Genomic DNA, 17,790 nt, shown 5'->3' on the forward strand with positions numbered 1-17,790 from the left:
ATTGGGAAAATAACGCTCGGCGATCGGTCTCCTAAAAAAGCCCGTCAGTTTCCATTTTGTGCCAAAATGGGCGATATCTGGGCGTTAGACGTCATTTCAGCGGTAAAATGGGCGTTAAGCAGGCAAAAAAAGTAGAGATTCTAGCCCTATGACAGACTCTCAAACTGCATTGAAGCGTGTGTGTGCGTGCAGGTACCATTCACCACTGAATGGGAGATTCATGGTAGGTGACTAATGACTATTCAATCTGTGCTACTTTGATCATTAAGGTTGACTGCTATTTCAGAAATAAAAGAGTTGAAGTTAAATGATTCATTTTTAGCCTTCTAGGATCTGTTAGCCTATTTTCTATGTTTCTATTACTACTAGGGGAATCAAGGGGTATGGTGAGAAAGCAGGAATGGGGTACTGAAGTTGCATGTTCAGCCATGAACTCATTGAATGGCGGTGCAGGCTAGAAGGGCCGAATGGCCTACTCCTGCACCTATTTTCTAATTGCAAATTGCACGAGAGACAGGCGGCTTGCATTTTCAGCCAAGGATCCTTCAGTCAGCCAGCAAATTGACAAGCTCATTTTCTTAATACAGACCACATAATGATGTTTGTTTAAAAAGCAGGACATTTGATAAATGTTTAATCCTGTAAATATGTCACTGCTTAGGTACGTTTCACAAGGTTCTCCTAACACAAGTCAGTCATAGCGCTAGAAAAACTGTAAATAAAAGAAATGGAGAATTTATGCAAAAATAATAGAGTCAACGCACACAGAGACTGAGGTGAGCCTGGACACATCAAACTGTGGCTGCATCATTGGGATTGCTGAGAGAGCGCAGGGACAGGCCATTCAGCCCCTCGAGCCTGTTCCCCCATTCGGTGAGATCGCGGCTGATCTGTATCTTAACTCCGCCCACCTGCCTTAGCTCCATGTCCTTTTATACCCCTTGTCTCGCCAAAATCTACCCATCTCAGATTTAAAAGCATTAATTGAGCTGGCATCTCCAGCTTTTTGCGGGAGAGAGTTCTGTGCTCTATCACCCTTTGTGAGCAGAAGTATTTCCCAACTTCTCTCCTGGACGGCCTGGCTCTGATGTCAAGGTGATATCCCCTTGTCCGAGGCTTCCCCTCACATTGGAAACAGTTTCACTCTCTCTACCCTATCGATTCCTTTCAAAGTGCTAAGAACCTCAATCAAATCGCCCCGATATTCCGGGAGATACAAGCCGAGTTTATGTAATCTCTTCTCATAATCTAACCCTGGTGAACCTGCACTGCACTCCTTCCAAGGTGAGTGTTGCATTCTAAGGTGTGCGGCCCAACAATGCTCACAGTGCTCTAGCTGTGGTCTAACCAGAGCTCTGTACAGCTGTCTCAAAACCTCCTCCCTTTTATATTCTAGCCCTCCAGTTATAAACATTCCATGAACCTCTTTGGTTGTTTTTTGCGCCTGACCACTACATTTAGTGATCTGTGTACATGGACCCCGAAATTGCTTTGGAACTCCGCTGTTCCCAGCTTTTCACCATTTAAATAATACTCGGATCTATGGGCGACCTCACACTTACCCGCCAATAAGGGAGTAAAATCTTCTCAAGGGTCTCCATGTTCGTGATGAAATAGATTGATTTTTAAATAAAAAAGAAATTGCTGGCAAGACAATTATTTTCTTCTATAAAAAGGGAATACTTTGAATATTGGGCCTATACTCTCTGAAGTTTAGAAGTATGAGAGGTGATCGCATTGAAACATACAAGATTCTGAGGGGGATTGACAGGGTAGATGCTGAGAGGATGTTTCCCCCGGGCTGGAGAGTCTAGAACCAGGGGTCACAGTCTCAGGATAAGGGGTCGGTCATTTAGAACTGAGATGAGGAGGGATTTCTTCACTCAGAGGGCGGTGAATCTTTGGAATATTCTGCCCCGTGCTGAATCATTGATTATATTCAAGGCTCTTGGGGAATCGAGAGATATGGGATCGGGTGGGAAAGTGGAGTTGAGGTTGAAGATCAGCTATGATCTTATTGAATGGTGGAGCAGGCTTGAGGGGCCGAATGGCCAACTCCTGCTCCTAATTCTTATGTTCTTCTGAATGAATGTTACTCCTCTTACATTTTCATTCCTCTGTGAAAAGCGTCTCCCTTCCTCTGATGACTCAGTTGATAAACCTGCTGCCCAGTGTGGACTTGAGCCGTGACGATCAGTGCTGCCCGAGCTAGTCTCAGTCAGGTTGGAAGTAGGGTTGTCACAATTAACTTCATCACCTGTCGTCATGGATAGAAAGAAACCTGCCCGTGGTATCTGCCCCTAACCAGTGCCTAATGACCCACCCTGCCCCCTCTTCCTCGCCCCTCCTCCTGCCCCGCCCCTCCTCCTACCCCCACCCTGCCCCGCCCCTCCTCCGATCCCCACCCTGACCCGCCCTCCTCCTACTCCCACCTTGCCCCACCCCCTCCTCCTCCCCCACCCTGCCCCGCCCCCTCCTCCTCGCCCCACCCTGCCCCCTCTTCCTCGCCCCTCCTCCTGCCCCGCCCCTCCTCACCCACCCTGCCCCGCCCCTCCTCCTACCCCCACCCTGCCCCGCCCTCCTCCGATCCCCACCCTGCCCCGCCCTCCTCCTACTCCCACCTTGCCCCACCCCCTCCTCCTCCCCCACCCTGCCCCGCCCCCTCCTCCTCGCCCCACCCTGCCCCGCCCCCTCCTTCTCCCTCCACCCTGCTTCAGCCCCTCCTCCCCCACCCAGCCCCGCCCCCTCTCCCGTGACCCACCCTGCCCCGACCCCTCCTCCTCCCCCCACCTTGCCCCGCCCCCTCCTCCTCCCCCTCATCCTCCCCTCTCCACCCTGCCCCCAGCTCCTCCCCACCCAGCCCCCAGCTCCTCCCTCACCCTGCCCCGCCCCTTCCTCCTTCCTCCCCATCCTGCCCAGGCCCCTTCCTCTTCCCCCACCCTGCCCTGCCCCCTCCTCCTCCCCCTTCCCCCACCACCCGCTGTAGAGCGGATAGGTGGGAATATCCAGTGGGGACAGGCGCAGCCTCAGGCATGCAGCAACCCATGGTGGAAGAGCCTGACAATACCATCTCAATTCGCTGATGAAAAATGGCCATTTGGTTGAGGAACCAGAAGGGCGTTGACCCAGAATAACCCCAGCATAATTTAGCATCTTCAGGGGAGAAAATTGTAAGAATCATCGAACCATAGAAATTTACAGCACATCGTGTCCTCGCTGGCCGACCAAGAGCTACCCAGCCTAATCCCACTTTCCAGCTCTCGGTCCGTAGCCCTGTAGGTTACAGCACTTCAAGTGCATATCCAGGTACTTTTTAAATGTGGTGAGGGTTTCTGCCTCGACCACCCCTTCAGGCAGTGAGTTCCAGACCCCCACCACCCTCTGAGTGAAAAAAGTTCTCCTCAACTCCCCTCTAAACCTCCTACCAATTACTTTAAATCTATGCCCCCCTGGTTATTGACCCCACTGCTGAGGGAAATAGGTCCTTCCTATCCACTCTATCCAGGCCCCTCATAATTTTATACACCTCAATCAAGTCTCCCCTCAGCCTCCTCTGAACCAAAGAAAATAACCCCAGCCTATCCAATCTTTCCTCATCGCTAAAATTCTCCAGTCTCTGCGTTGTAAATAATTGTTTCTCTTCATTTATACAGCGGTCCATTAACTGCAAACATTTCTCTCGGTAAATGACAGCTGGAACCGACATTTTGTCCATTTCTCAGATTCCTTTATCTGATGGCACCATGGTTACCGGCTGATGGTCAGGGTTCCATTGAGGTAAGCCCTGACAGTTCTAATAACCTTCCGATTTATCAGAGCTTTTAGGTGCAGAACTCGGCCCCTCATTATTTTATACACCTCAGTCAAGTAAGGGCAAAACCACATAAATATTCCATTACAACCCCTTAAATCTATAAACATTCCTGAAAGACCACGCAAACAAAGCCAGATATTTCAAATGTCAGAATTATATTCGATACAAACACACAAATCTCAACCCAATCAACTGAACTAGTCGTTCATCAAGTGTCAACCTTCTAGGAAGCCCTTCCCCCTGAATCAGAGATTCCAGAATGCGAGGCTTGGCAGGACAGTGCTCTCGGGAACACATACTTAAATAGCTGACCTTGGACAGGCTGAAGTTAATGAATTGACTATTTTGGTATTCAGTGGTGGTTGCGCTCTGAGGGATGTTGTTCTTCCTCATTATATTAACTCACTCTTTAGTTAGTCCAACAAATGGCTACATCGATTGTTTGCAAATCATAGCCTAGATATCATTATTATTGGCATTTCAAACAGAGAAGACACTTCCACATGACTGGCCACATAACGGTTAAACAAGTCGAAGCACAGCTCCTCCAGAATCTCAGCAAAAGATTTGGGTTCGATTCCAACTGCAGCAGATGGGAGAAAGCTCTCCCTCTGACAGAAATTAACAGTTCCAATCTCGTTCCCATTGGATACGAGTCAGTTTTACAAAATCCTTCCCCACACTTGGCGCCAATTGGCACTCATTCATGAATCTCACACAGAGAGGGCTGAGGATGGGTGTGAGAAATGGAAATGTGGTAATGCGGCAGCGGACAAGCTGTCTGGAGGTTCGAAGTTGAAGGACGGTTTTGAGGTCCGCGCAGTACAGCCAACATCTTGTCATCATCATAGGCAGTCCCTCGAAATTGAGGAAGACTTGCTTCCACTCTAAAAGTGAGTTCTCAGGTGACTGAACAGTCCAATACGAGAATTACAGACAGTGGTTGGAGGAAAGGGAGGGTGGGGAGTCTGGTTTGCCGCACGCTCCTTCCGCTGCCTGCGCTTGTTTTCTGCATGCTCTCGGCGACGAGACTCGAGGTGCTCAGCGCCCTCCCGGATGCACTTCCTCCACTTAGGGCAGTCTTTGGCCAGGGACTCTCAGGTGTCGGTGGGGATGTTGCACTTTATCAGGGAGGCTTTGAAAGTGTCCTTGAAACGTTTCTTCTGTCCACCTGGGGCTCGCTTGCTGTGTAGGAGATCCAAGTAGAGCGCTTGCTTTGGGAGTCTTGTGTCAGGCATGCGGACAATGTGGCCCGCCCGGCGGAGCTGGTCGAGTGTGGTCAGTGCTTCAATGCTGGGGATGTTGGTCTGGTCAAGGACGCTAACGTTGGTGCATCTGTCCTCCCAGGGGATTTGCAGGATCTTGTGGTTCAGTTGCCAACACCTTGTCACACCGAGCAAAGCAGTGCTCGATACTGCAAACATGCAGGATAACACATCTGAAGTGCCAGCCCTGGCTCAGTGGGTAGCATTCTCGCCTCTGAGTCAGGAGGTTGTGGGTTCAAGTCCCACTCCAGGAGGTTGTGGGTTCAAGTCCAACTCCAGGAGGTTGAGCACATAAATCTAGGCTGGCACTCCAGTGCAATGCTGAGGCTGCTGCACTGTCGGAGGGGCAGTACTGAGGGAGTGCTGCACTGTCGGAGGTGCCGTCTTTCAGATGAGATGTTAAACTGAGGCCCCCATCTGCTCCCTCAGGTGGACATAAAAGATCCCATGGTGCTATTTTGAAGAAGAGCAGGGGAGTTATCCCCGGTGTCCTGGGGCCAATATTTATCCCTCAATCAACATAACAAAAAACAGATTATCTGGTCATTATCACATTGCTGTTTGTGGGAGCTTGCTGTGCGCAAATTGGCTGCCACACTTCCGACATTACAACAGTGACTACACTCCAAAAGTATATTGGCTGTAAAATGCTTTGAGATGTCCAGTGGTCATGAAAAGCGCTATAGAAATGCAAGTCTTTCTTTCTATATAAGCACAAAAATAACCTGGATTTCTTTTAATGGATATAACAAAGGATATCTCGGGATACAGATTTGGTCGCATGGGGAGCAGAGGGTATCTGAATGGTGAGGCCTGAAGTAGCCCCGAAATTGGGCCAAAATAGCGCCTCTCGGGGGCACTAACAGGAGGCGCAAATGCAGTGAATTTCTCCCCCCTAACGTTTTAGTGTGGTCTAGAATTTTAAAAGAATAATGCCGTGAGATTGTGAGCATGACGAGGCTGGCTCGGTGCCTCGGGGAGCGATGCTGGTCAACAATACCGGAGTAATACTTGGCCAAAAGCCAGTCACAGTCTCTGTCTGAACAGGCTGAATAAGGACAAGAGTAAGCTGGATCATCATCATAGGCAGTCCCTCAGAATCGAGGAAGACTTGCTTCCACTCTAAAAGTGAGTTCTCGGGTGTCTGTACAGTCCAATGCGGGAATTACAGTCTCTGTCAGAGGTGACGCAGACAGTCGATGAAGGAAGGGGTGGGTGGGGAGTCTGGTTTGCCGCACGCTCCTTCCGCTGCCTGCGCTTGGTTTCTGCACGCTCTCGGCGACGAGACTCGAGGTGCTCAGCGCCCTCCCGGATGCTCTTCCTCCACTTAGGGCGGTCTTTGGCCAGGGACTCCCAGGTGTCGGTGGGGATGTTGCACTTTATCCGGGAGGTTTGAGGGCATCCTTGAAACGTTTCCTCTGCCCACCTGGGGCTCGCTTGCCATGGAGGAATTCTGCGCAGGGCGTTTGCTTTGGGAGTCTCGTGTCGGGCATGTAGATGATGTGGCCCGCCCAATGGAGCTGGTCGACCTTGGACAACGTGGACCATTTTCCATACCTCGGGAGCCTACTATCAGCAAGGGCAGACATCGACGGCAAGGTCCAACACCGCCTCCAGTGCGCCAGTGCAGCCTTCGGTCGCCTGAGGAAGAGAGGGTTCGAAGATCGGAACCTCAAATCTGGCACCAAGCTTATGGTCTACAGGGCAGTAGTGATACCCGCCCTCTGGTATGGCTCAGAGATGTGGACCATATACAGTAGACACCCCAAAGCACTGGAGAAGCACAACCAAAGCTGCCTGCGCAAGATCCTGCAAATCCCCTGGGAGGATAGACGCACCAACATTAGTGTTCTCGATCAGGCCAACATCCCCAGCATCGAAGCACTGACCACACTCGTGAGCTGCATATGCAAACAGCACCTCCATGTGTCCACTGCTGCAAACTGCAGCAGCCTCTGAAAGGACAGTACAGATATTGCAGATATTACAGGTCGCAGATTGTGAGACCAGAAGAAGGAATCCTGCAGTGCTCGGCTCAGTCACATGCAGATGTTTGGGGGCCCGGGGCCGAGCTTCTCACTGACCTTGGGTCTGGCACAAAGGCCACACTGTGTCCTCAGCAGCTGCTCAAATGTCAAGAAATGAATCGTGCCCTCGCCTGGCTGCCATCTCTCAAAGGGAAGTAGCCTATTTTCGGAGTCGATGACTGCCAGCTGTTTCATACAGAATATGGCTGTGAAACTCTGCGAGCATTTAACAGAGGTCAGCCTCAAGAGTCACAAATAACCTCACATCCCCTTTCTCAGATTATTCCAGACAAGCATTGATTGTGATCCAATTATTTTGTAGTTGTCATCTTGCTGTTTTTAAACAGCGAGGGATTCTATTAATATCGAAAGGACTAATGCAGCCTGTCATTAACAGTGAAGAGAGGAAAGACCGGCCCATCGACAGTAACAATGGAAATGTTTCAGAGTGAGGATAGAGAGTTGAGTAATGAGACAAGGATTCTGTCAGCTTCTATCTCTGCACTCACGGCAGTAATATCAGTGAGAACGGAACATTCAGCTCAAACCATTCTGATTCACAATAGAAATCTGCACAGCAGCTAACGCTCCCTCTATGTGTTCCCTGACTCCTATTAAACTGATTTTTCAGATTTACAGCTTATGAGTTGGCACTTAGGAGGGATCCATATAGAAAATGCTGCGGTGCAAACGTTAGATTCATGGCTAAGACAAAAAGAGTGTGGGAGAGATTACAGAACACAGCTGGTACAACTGAAATATTGATGTTGCAATGGTTAGATTGCAGGCATGGACTGAGAAGCCATGTGCTTAAAAAAAAACTGCAGTATCCCTATTATACTCTAAATAGAAGGGAAGGTGGGAATTATGAGGGACTTCACCTTAAATTGGAACCGAGGCAAGTTATAAGAATCATTTTACAGTATTTTGTGTGCGCGCAGTCTGGCTCCCAACTCAGTTAATAGATCTCCCAATTTCTTCATTCCAAGCACCCTCAACAGTAAATGCTTGAGCAAAGCAAGACCTACTCACCTGCTCACAGACCAGCGTTCGCTTTCAAATAAGAATTCCAATGGGATTCAGGGGGGCAGCATGAAATGCAGCGACTTTAACAAAAATGTGTTTTGTCATCATAAGCTGAGCCAATCAGAACTGCCTAACTAATTCAGACAATTGATTAGTTTAACTGTAAAATAGTGAATATTTATTGCAAAGTATTTGACAGAAAGCAACATCTTTTGAGGGATAGAAGTTTAAATGGTGAAAGAAATATTATCAAATTGCTAAGCTGCAGTGCGAAGCCACAACATGTTAAAAGCAAACTCTCCTGGAGGGAGCGAGTCTTCCTGTGCATTTAATCTTTCGGATGAGACGTTAAACCGAGGCCCCGTTTGCTCTCTCAGGTGGACGTAAAAGATCCCATGGCACTATGTCGAAGAAGAGCAGGAGGGAGTTATCCCGGTGTCCTGAACAATATTTATCCCTCAATCAACATAACAAAAATAGATTATCTGGTCATTATCATATTCCTATTTGTGGGAGATTGCTGTGTGCAAATTGGCTGCCGTGTTTCCCACATTACAACAGTGACTACACTCCAAAAGAACTTAATTGGTTGTAAAGCGCTTTGAGACGTCCGGCGGTCGTGAATGGTGCTATATAAATGCAAGTCTTTCTTTCTTTAAAGGGTAATAAGTTCACAAAATTCTTTACCAGTTTGTTGCTTAAACCCTTTATCATCGCTGGATCCTGATACTGGAACTAGAGGGATTATACCGATTGCTATTATATTCCCACAAAATATGCAGTGTAAATGAGCAACTCCATTTGCTTTCCGGGGAGAAAGAAGCCGAGTGTGTGCAAAACCGAAGGAAAGATTGTTTATCGAAAGAAAAAATATCAAAGAAATGTTTTTCTTTGATCTCCACTTGAGTGACGTTGCACTCTAAGCACGGTCCATGTGTCATTACCCTCACGCTATGCTTGACTTTCACTGAGCAAATCACATTCACCATCACATTTATGGCATGTTTGATCATTGCTGGCTTTCCTTTTCACTATAACCAGGAGGACAAGGGCAGCAGGTGCATGGGAACACCACCACCTCCACGTTCCCCTCCCAGTCACACACCATCCTGACTTGGAAATATATCGGCCGTTCCTTCATCATCGCTGGGTCACAATCCTGGAACTCCCTCCCTAACAGCACTGTGGGAGCACCTTCACCACACGGCTGGATTCCCACATCCCATGAATGAATATTTTAAAAACCCTTCATCCCATTCCTAATAAGCATGAAGCTGCTTGCATGTCTGCCCTCATTACAGCTGATGGCCCACTGAAAGATATTGCTCAGTTTCTAGAAATTTCAGGAGTATTTTTTAACCTGGGATTTTTTTTAAATTGGTGACTGCTTTTCTTAAAGACATTGGCCCGGATTTTGGGTGGATAATAATATAGAATCATAGAATGGTTACAGAACGGAAGGAGGCCATTCAGCCCATCGAGCCCATGCTGACTCTCAGCCAGTCCCACTCCCCCGCCCTTTCCCCGTAGCCCTGCAATCTTTTTTCCTTCAGGTACTTATCCAATTCCCTTTTCACAGATAAGATTGAGTCTGTCTCCACCACCCTCTCAGGCAGCATATTCCAGATCCTAACTACTCGCTGCGTAAAAACGTTTTCCCTCGTGTCGCCTTTGGTCCTTCTGCCAATCGCCTTAAATCTGTGTCCTCTGGTTCTCGACCCTTCCACCAATGGGAACAGTCTCTCTCGATCTAACTCTGTCCAGACCCCTCCTGATTTTGAACACCTCGATCAAATCTCCTCTCAACCTTCTCTGCTCCAAGGAGAACAACCCCAGCTTCTCCAGTCTATCCACGTCACTGAAGTCCCTCATCCCTGGAACCATTCTCCTAAATCTTTTCTGCACCCTCTCTAAGGGCTTCACATCCTTCCTAAAGTGTGGTACCCAGAATTGGACGCAGTACTCTAGTTGGAACCGAACCAGTGTTTTATACAGGTTCAGCATAACTTCCACACTTTTGTATTCTATGCCTCTATTTATGAAGCCCAGGATCCTGTAGGCCTTTTTAACCACTTTCTCAACCTGCCCTGCCACCTTCAACAGTTTGTGTACACCTTTCACAACCAAAGCGCTTTACAGCTAATGAAGTACTTTTGGAGTGTAGTCACTGTTGTAATGTAGGAAACACGGCAGCCAATTTGTGCACAGCAAGCTCCCACAAACAGCAATGTAATAATGACCAGATAATTTGGTTTTAGTGATATTGTTTGAGGGATAAATATTGTCCCCAGACACTGAGGATAACTCCCCTGCTCTTCTTCGAAATAGTGCCATGGGATCTTTTACGTCCACCTGAGAGAGCAGACGGGGCCTCGGTTTAACGTCTCATCCGAAAGATGACACCCCAACAGTGCAGCACTCCCTCAGTACTGCCCCTCCGACAGTGTGGCGCTCCCTCAGTACTGCCCCTCCCGACAGAGCCGCACTCCCTCAGTACTGCCCCTCCGACAGTGCAGCACTCCCTCAGCACTGCTCTGGGAGTGTCAGCCTAGATTTTTGTGCTCAAGTCTCTGGAGTGGGACTTGAACCCACAACCTTCTGACTCAGAGACGAGAGTGCTGCCTGTCATGTATCTCACATTACTGTATATAACTGTATCTTACCATGCTATACATGACTGTAACTGGATATGACCTGTAACAATAAGCATACCTTACCACCAGGGGTGCACTTGCAGGAGACACTCCATACCTGTCCCACTGTGGTATATAAAGGGAGGTCTCAGTCAAGTGCAGCACTGGAGAGCTGGAATTAAAGGTGCAGGTCCTGAGTGACCCTGACTTCAGCGTGTGTCTCGTGTAAGTCAGTACATTAGAGTCAGGACTTTACAGTGGCGACGAGTTACGGGATCACAGAATCCACAGAATGGCTACCAACAGCTCAGATGAGAAATACAATGCTGGAGACAATTGGGATGACTTTATAGAAAGGCTCCAGCAAAGCTTTGTGACCAAACACTGGCTGGGCGACGATAAGGCAGACAAGAGAAGAGCCCATCTCTTGACCAGCTGTGGCTCGAAAACATACGCTTTAATGAAAGACCTGCTGGCACCCGAGAAACCAGCAAGCAAGTCGTTTGAGGAGTTGAGCACACTGGTGAGAGATCACCTGAAGCCAGCGAGCAGCCTACACATGGTCAGACACAGGTTGTACAACTACAGACGCTGTGTGGGCCAAAGCATACCCGACTTCGTGGCGGAACTTCGGAGGCTGGCTAGTTCATGTGAGTTCCCCGATGAACTAAGGAGAGAAGTACTGAGAGACTTTTTTATTGAAGGAATAGGCCATGCAGGCATATTCCGAAAGCTTATAGAGACTAAAAACTTGACTCTAGAGGCAGCAGCACTGGTCGCACAGACATTCTTGGCAGGCGAAGAAGAAACGAGGCTGATCTATATTTCGAGTACGACAACCAATGAGGCATCGGAACAAGGGGTTCACATTGTGAAACAAACCGCTACCCCCACACACAGACAAAGGCAGGAGAGCAGGCCTTCAACAGTAGACAGTGGCGCCAGAAGCCATCAAAATCAAGGGCCACATGAAAGGCCGATCACAACTCATCAACCCACAATGCGAGCAATCAACAACAGATTGAGAGAAGCTCAAGGGAGATCAGTCAGACGCAGCTCATCCTTCGGAAACAATGGAAACGGTCTGTGTTGGAGATGTGGGGGAAGGCACTCAACCAGGGTGTGTCGATTTCAGCATGCCGTTTGCAGAAACTGCAACTACACAGGGCATCTGGCTCGCATGTGCAGAAAAACAGCAGCTCAGCTGGTATACGAATCGGAAGGGTCGGAAAGCGGACCAGAAGACGGTTGGAACAGTGCACGGGACGCCGAGGTACAGCGGGTTAACACGATCAATGTCCACTGTTCTTACACCAAGACACCTCCAATTATGATAAGGGTTCTACTCAACGGGATACCCGTCAACATGGAACTGGACACGGGGACCAGTCAATCCCCCAGTCCTTGGCAGCGCCATGCTCTCAATCACACACAAAGGGATGGTGCACCAACTTTCCCTGTGGATTGTCCCCGGAGATCTCCCAGCACTGTTGGGGAGAAGCTGGCTAGCAGAACTTAATTGGAAATGAGATGATGTTCACGCCATTTCGTCAGAGGAACGAACCTCCTGCTCAACAGTTCTAAGCCGTTTTGAACATCTCTTTCAGCCAGGTGTGGGCACCTTCAAAGGGGCTAAAGTTAGAATCTACATCATACAGAATGCCAGACCGGTCCATCACAAGGCTAGAGCTGTGCCTTTTGTGATGAGGGAAAAGATTGAAACCGAACTGGACCGGCTTCTGCGGGGAGGCATAATTTCTCCCGTGGAATTCAGCGACTGGGCAAGCCCCATCGTCCCCGTCATGAAGCCTGATGGATCCGTGCAAATCTGTGGGGATTACAAGTCTACCATAAACAGAGTCTCCCTACAGGACCAATACTCGCTGCCCAGAGGGAGGACCTATTTGCCACGTTGGCTGGAGGAAAACGTTTCCCGAAACTTGACCTCACATCTGCGTATATGACGCAAGAACTGACGGAAGAGTCTAAGCTACTCACCACCATCAACACACATCGAGGCCTTTTCATGTACAATCAATGCCCATTCGGCATCAGGTCAGCAGCTGCTATATTCCAGCGCAACATGGAAAGTCTGCTCAAGTCCATTCCGGGGACGGTTGTGTTTCAAGATGACATACTCATCACGGGCAGGGACACCGACTCTCATCTCCGCAATCTTGAGGAAGTACTAAGTCAATTGGATCGGGTAGGCCTAAGAGTTAAGAAATCCAAGTGTCTGTTTCTCGCGTCTGAGGCTGAATTTTTGGGCAGAAGGATTGCCGCTGATGGAATCCGCCCAACCGAATCCAAAACCGAAGCGATTCGCCTGGCACCCAGGCCCCGGAATGTCTCAGAACTGCGCACCTTTCTCGGGCTACTCAATTACTTTGGGAACTTTATGCAGAACTTGAGCACACTGCTGGAGCCTCTCCATGTGCTACTCAGAAAGGGGTGCGATTGGTTTTGGGGGGACGCCCAAGAACACGCCTTCAATAAGGCACGCAATCTTCTGTGTTCCAACAGTGTTTTAGCCTTTTTTGACCCAGGTAAAAAGTTAGTCCTTACGTGTGATGCGTCAGCATACAGGGTCGGGTGCATTTTACAGCACGTCAATGATGCGGGTAAATTGCAGCCCGTTGCTTATGCCTCCTGGTCACTTTCGCGGGCGGAGCACAGGTACGGTATGGTTGAGAAGGAGGCGCTTGCGTGCGTGTACGGTGTCAAAAAGATGCACCACTTGTGCCCAACTCAGTAATGCCCCCAGGGACGCTCCCCTAAGCCCCTGGCCCTGGCCCACCAAACCGTGGTCGCAGGTGCATGTAGACTATGCGGGCCCATTCATGGGCAAAATGTTCCTCGTAGTCATTGATGCATTTTCAAAATGGATCGAGTGCACCATTTTAAACTCGAGCACCACCTCCATCACTGTGGAGAGCCTTAGAACCATGTTTGCAACGCACGGCATTCCTGACATATTGGTCAGTGATAATGGTCTGTGCTTCACCAGCGCAGAATTTCACGATCTTATAGTTGACCACGGTATAAATCATGTTAAGACGGCACCTTTCAAGCCGGCTTCCAATGGCCAGGCGGAGTGAGCAGTGCAGATCATTAAACAAGGCATGCTCAGAATCCAAGGTCCCATACTGCAGAGCCGCCTGTCGCGACTGCTGCTGGCATACAGATCTCGTCCGCATTTGTTGACTGGGGTTCCCCCTGTGCAAATATTGATGAAACAAACCTTAAAGACCAGGCTCTCATTAATCCTCCCAGACATGCATGGAATTGTTGAGGCTAAGCGTCAAAAGCTAACTGAGTACCACGACCGAAATTCAAGGGGGAGGTGGAATGAGATAGAGGACAAAGTGTTTGTGCTAAACTATGGCCAGGGTCCCAAATGGCTTGCAGGGACAGTAACAGACAAAGAGGGAAACAGGCTACTGGTTGTACAAATGGACAATGGCCAAACCTGCCGGAGGCATGTAGACCAAGTAAAAAGTAGATTCACTGATAACACTGTAGAACCAGAGGCAGACTACAATGTGGAACTCACACCACACCTCGTGGACAGACAGGTGGAACAACTTGAGGAAAGGGCAGTCTCAACAGACAGCCCAGGCGAGATACCAGCAATCACACCGAACGAAACAGACAGCCCAGGCGAGATACCAGCAATCACACTGAACGAAAAACAGGCACCAAGGCAAACAACTGAACCACAACTAAGACGCTCCACGCGAGAGCGCAGACCACCTGAGAGACTGAATCTATAAAGGCAATAAGACCTTGGGGGAGGGTGATGTCATGTATCTCACATTACTGTATATAACTGTATCTTACCATGCTATACATGACTGTAACTGGATATGACCTGTAACAATAAGCATACCTTACCACCAGGGGTGCACTTGCAGGAGACACTCCATACCTGTCCCACTGTGGTATATAAAGGCAGGTCTCAGGCAAGTGCAGCATTGGAGAGCTGGAATTAAAGGTGCAGGCCCTGAGTGACCCTGACTTCAGCGTGTGCCTCGTGTAAGTCAGTACAATAGAGTCAGGACTTAACACTGCCCACTGAGCCATGGCTGGCGAACCTACGTCCCATCAAGTGTCATCATTTTGGAAACACAGTTAATAATCGTGCCACTTTCTGCCCAGGCACCACATGCTCATTAAACAGGGAGATATTTTCCTGAATGCAAGAACGACTTCAAGAGATTTTTGAACTTCATCCAAGTCCAGAAGGCTGCTGCTCATTTTCCACTGCTTGCTGCCAACAAAAGTAATGCAATGATCAAGTGACTAATTTCCTGGTCATTAAAGTTTTAAATTTACAATCACTTTTACACGGTTTCCGTTGGATGACGGAATTTCATGCCTGCAGATTCACCGCAATATTAAACCTCAAAAGCTGCGCTTGGCTGATATGTGTACAAATTCCCACATTCCGACACCTGGTATCTGTGTGTATTTATATATAGCTAGACAGATAGATGAGCGTCTAATATATAAATAGATCGGGACAAATATAATATTTATATCAAGACATCAGGTGTAAAAAAAAGAAACATTTGAGGACTGGGTGTGGGGGGGAGGGGGCACTCCACACTCCAGTGTGAAGCACTGAGTTTGGTCAAGATGGTGTGGCTGGTAAATTATTGCGACGTACGATCTATACTGGGCACATTTATTAAAATTCATTCACGGGATGTGAGCGGCACCAGCGAGGCTAGCATTTATTGGCCATCGCTGATTGCCCTCGGGAAGTGGACCTTCTTGAACACAACTGAGTGACACGGGGCAGTTAGGAGTCACGTTTAGGCCAGACCGGGTATGATGGTGGCTCAAGGGAAAATCTGAAATAAAAACAGAACATGCTGGAAACACTCAGCGGGTCAGGCAGCATCTGTGGAGAGAGAAACAGAGTTAGTGTTTCAGGTCCTTCTGACCCCTCGTCAGAACTGGGAAAGGTCAGAGATGTAACAGGTTTTAAGCAAGTGTAGGAACGGGGAAAGGGAAGAGGGGGAGGAAAGAACAAAAGGGAAGGTCTGTGATAGGGTGGGAGAGATTAAATGACAAAAGGTGGGAGAGTACACGGCGAAAGTGGGTGGCACTGGGACATCCCTTTTCTCATCTCTAACTTCTCCCAGTTCGGACGAAGGGCCATCGACCCGAAACATTAACTCTGTTTCTCTCTCCACAGAGGCTGACTGACCTGCTGAGATTTCCAGCATTCTCTGTTTTGATTTAGGAAATGTAAATGATTTGTTACAGTTTTCTTATAAAAAGCTTAATTATTCAGTTTTGTTGGAGATACTGAAAACAAGATCATTTGTAACAATTTGTGAGTCCATGCCGGGGGGCGGTGGGGGGGGAGGAATTATGGTCTTCTGCGTCTGCGCACACACAGAGGCTGAACTCCAGGACATACTCAGTATTTACTGAGGCGTACGAAAGCATGGGCCTTACGCCAAACATCAGTAAGACAAAGGTCCTCCACCAGCCTGTCCTCGCTGCACAGCACTGCCCCCCCAGGCATCAAGATCCACAGCGCGGCCCTCGACACCATGGACCATTTCCTATATCTCTGGAGCCTCCTATCACCAAGAGTGGGCATCGACGACAAGATCCAACACCGCCTCCAATACGCCAGTGCAGCCTTCGGCCGCCTAAGGAAAAGAGTGTTTGAAGACCAGGCCCTCAAATCTACCACCAAGCTCACGGTCTACAGGGCTGTAGTAAGACCCGCCCTCCTGTATGGCTCAGAAAAATGGACCATGTACAGTAGACACCTCAAGTCGCTGGAGAAATACCACCAACGATGTCTCCGCAAGATCCTGCAAATCCCCTGGGAGGACAGATGTACCAATGTTAGCGTCCTCGACCAGGTCAACATCCCCAGCATTGAAGCACTGACCACACTTGATCAGCTTCGCTGGGCAGGCCACATTGTCCACATGCCAGGCACGAGACTCCAAAATAAGTGCTCCACTCGGAACTTCTTCACAGCAAACGAGCCAAAGGTGAGCAGCGGAAACGTTACAAGAACACCCTCAAAGCCTCCCTGATAGAGTGCGACATCCCCACCGACACCTGGGAGTCCCTGACCCAAGACCGCTCTAAGTGGAGGAAGTGCATCCGGGAGGGCACTGAGCACCTCGAGTCTCAACGCCGAGAGCATGCAGAAACCAAGCGCAGGCAGCGGAAGGAGCGTGTGGCAAACCAGACTCCCCACCCACCCTTTCCTTCAATGACTATCTGTCCCACCTGTGACAGAGATTGTGGTTCTCGTATTGGACTGTTCAGCCACCTAAAAACTCATGTTAAGAGTGGAAGCAAGTCTTCCTCGATTCCGAGGGACTGCCTATGATGATGATGATGATGTTCTTGTAATAAAATGTTTCTAAATGGTCAGAGTCTGGCCTGGTCAGCAAAGCAATGACCATCCCTCGCACTCTGAGTGAAGTGATTTATGAGTTTGTGGTACAATATGCTTTGAAGAATGCCGTATAAATAGCTTCTCGCACTGACTGTGGGCAGTCGGCAGCTGTTGACCCTCTGAATCACAGAAATTTGCGGCACAGAAGGAGGCCATTCGGCCCATTGTGTCCGCGCCGGCTGACCAAGAGCTACCCAGCCTAATCCCACTTTCCAGCTCTCGGTCCGTAGCCCTGCAGGTTACGGCACTTCAAGTGCACATCCAAGTACTTTTTAAATGTGGTGAGGGTTTCTGCCTCTACCACCCTTTCAAGCAGTGAGTTCCAGACCCCCACCACCCTGTGGGTGAAAAAAAATTCTCCTCAACTCCCCTCAAAACCTCCTACCAATTACTTTAAATCTATGGTTGTTGACCCCACTGCTAAGGGAAATAGGTCCTTCCCATTCACTCTATCTCGGCCCCTCATAATTCTATACACCTCAATAAGGTCTCCCCTCAGCCTCCTCTGTTCCAAATGAAACAACCCCAGCCTATCCAATCTTTCCTCATCGCTAAAATTCTCCAGCCTCTGCGTTGTAAATAATTG

This window comes from Pristiophorus japonicus, chromosome 14 (genome assembly GCF_044704955.1).
Source record: "Pristiophorus japonicus isolate sPriJap1 chromosome 14, sPriJap1.hap1, whole genome shotgun sequence".
In the NCBI taxonomy this organism is placed as follows: domain Eukaryota; kingdom Metazoa; phylum Chordata; class Chondrichthyes; family Pristiophoridae; genus Pristiophorus; species Pristiophorus japonicus.